Source organism: Nilaparvata lugens, chromosome 4, assembly GCF_014356525.2.
Source record: "Nilaparvata lugens isolate BPH chromosome 4, ASM1435652v1, whole genome shotgun sequence".
In the NCBI taxonomy this organism is placed as follows: domain Eukaryota; kingdom Metazoa; phylum Arthropoda; class Insecta; order Hemiptera; family Delphacidae; genus Nilaparvata; species Nilaparvata lugens.
The window spans coordinates 80,337,908-80,340,677 of record NC_052507.1 but is presented as its reverse complement, the minus strand read 5'-3'; positions in this window follow the sequence as shown (position 1 = coordinate 80,340,677).

Genomic DNA, 2,770 nt, shown 5'->3' with positions numbered 1-2,770 from the left:
AAAAGAAATATTTTTACAAATAAAAATAATATTAAAATACAATAGCTCTTGGCGTCACTGGAAAAAGAAGCCTTGAGCTCTAGTCATGAGTTCTAAAAATAAGAAATACATTTTTTAATCTAATAATAGCAGTACAAATGATAAAATTCTGTTGATGGGTGATAATCTATGGATGTTGAAACAAAATATAACTGCAGAGAAAAATAATATAATAATTGTCGAGTTTTAATCATTTTCACACAATAATAACTAATTAATATGGCCAAAATTGGTGATTCAGCTAACTCAATTCTCATTTTTAAAATAATAGTTTTGTTTTACCCACGATTTTATTAATCTCAATGGGTTTTTGTTATTTTATCCTTAATAAAGTCTTCCGGAATTTTATTTATTAGTTTATTACTGTGATATTCAAATTGGTGTTTACTAGATGTTAATGAAGTAAAATTAATATTGAAAGCATTTACTACAGTTGGCTGTATATTATAAGGGATTCTGCGGCGGGTAAATTGATGTGTATTTCTATTAATAAAAATAATTAAATTTGTCACATAAGTTTGACGTAACGTTTAGCCCAGTCAATGAAGTTCCAAAAAAGCAGTTTCGATCCGAAAATTAAATAAAAGCTAAATTTCCCACCATCGATAGAACCCTTCCAGAGGGTCATTCTCCCAAAAGTCCCAAGAAATCCCCTTGGAGCTTTCCGCCCCAGCCCCCTAAAACATGAAAAATGCAGGTAAACACGGGAAATCAATTATCTCTGTAACCATTGATAGAAAACAGTTCTATTATATGCCATTCGATTAGTTAGATTATGGACTACAATATTACTTATATTCATTTTTCCAATAAAGTTGACAGTTTTCTTGATAAAATAATATATATGTAAAAATTTAGGGGGTTTGTGATTTGATTTTTTGCTTTCTTCGATTAACCTCGAAACAAGTAGTTTTAAAGGAAAATGAGCCAAATAATTAATGTAGCCACATTTATTGCAAATCCATTGATGTATATTGTTATGTATTTGCGATTCGATTTGACGCTGTGTAAGGGGAAACAGTCGACGCGGAACGGCGCGGCTGACTCTTAGCCATAGTAAACAGCAAACTGGAAATCAATTATCTCTGTAACCATTAATCGGAAAAAAATCTATCATATGTCATTCGATTCGTTACATTATGGACTAAAATATTAGTCCTATTCATTTCCTCAATAAATTAAACAGTTTCCTTGAAAAATAATATATATGTAAAAATTTAGGGGTTTTTCGATTTGATTTTTGTTTTCTCCGATTAACTTCGAAGCAAATAATCTAAAGAGAATTATAGCCCAGTCAATAAAGGTTTTGTGTCGGAACTAATTAGTGAAAAGCTGAAACTTTACCCAATGTTATATTGGTATAAGAGAAGTTTGTACACAAAAGTCCCCAAAGTTCCCCCTCTTGCTTCCCCCCCCCCACCACCCTTTGAAGTTGGAAAAAACAGGTAGTTACTACAAACGCGATATCTCAGGTACCAATCATCGGATAGAGTTGATTTTTTTTTTCAAATGGTTGGTAATATAATAGTCTAAAATAATGATTCTATTCACTTCCACGATAAACCCAACAGTTATCCTGATAAAAATAAATATATATAAAAAAATTGCATTTTTACAACTAAATTTTTTATTATTTCTCAATTAACTTTCTTGTATGCCATTCTATCGAGAAAAGCCTCCAACAAAGGTATAGATCTATTCTGTCTCAATCCAACGATGTAATTTAGCATACCAACGATAAGAAATATTGCGTTAGGAGGGGGAATAGCAACGCGCTACGCTTCGACGCGACCCTTCATTATCATCATTATTATTGCATGTTTATGATTAACACATTCACTCGGACGGAAAATCTTTCTTCAGTTGTTTTATATGTATTTTTGGGCGCTTAGCTCAAATTTGATACTACCAAGCTCATTAAACCATGAAGAAGGGGGGTAGAGGGGGTCCCTCAACCCCCAAAATTAGATCTCAGTGTTTGGCAGTAGAAGCATTTCAAAAGCATATAAAGAGAGCCAGTTTTGGTTCGGGGGATTATTCCTAACCCTCATTTAGGGTTGTTCCATCATCCACCAGCTATGGACCCGCCGTGTCCCGTACTGGCTCAAACCGGCAGGTGTCAAACACCATCACGGACCGCCCACCCACCACTTAAATTAATATTCACACTATATACAATAGTCATTCTCTCAAAATCACTCTCCCTCTTTTTCCGTCTCCTCCCCTCCTCCTCTTCTTTCTCTTCTCCTCCCCTCCTCCTCTTCTTCCTCTTCTCTTCTTCCTCCTCCTCCTCATTTCCTTTTCTTCTTCTTCTTCTTCTTCTTCTTCTTCTTCTTCTTCTTCTTCTTCTTCTTCTTCTCTTCCTTCTTTTACTGTTCTTGACAATCCAATTCAATCTCGTGATCAATAATTTCATCAATATTAGGACTATTTTCGCAAGAAAGACCATCACAGTGCTCACACATGGCAGAACAATCAAGTCCCACTTTCCGACACCCACAATATTTAAGACATGATGTCTTACAGCTACAAGACACAAGGTGCAGAAGGTCATCAGGTGCAAAGGGTTTGGTGCTTACCGGTTTTAAACGTTTCTTGTGATCACCATTTTTCTTCACCATTTCCATCTTCCAGCCCCAATCTGTAGCATCCATTCTATTTCCAAGCCATGTCTGCACTTGCAAATACACTCTAAATATATGTTGATGTGCAGCTTCAGACGTTGGAGGAA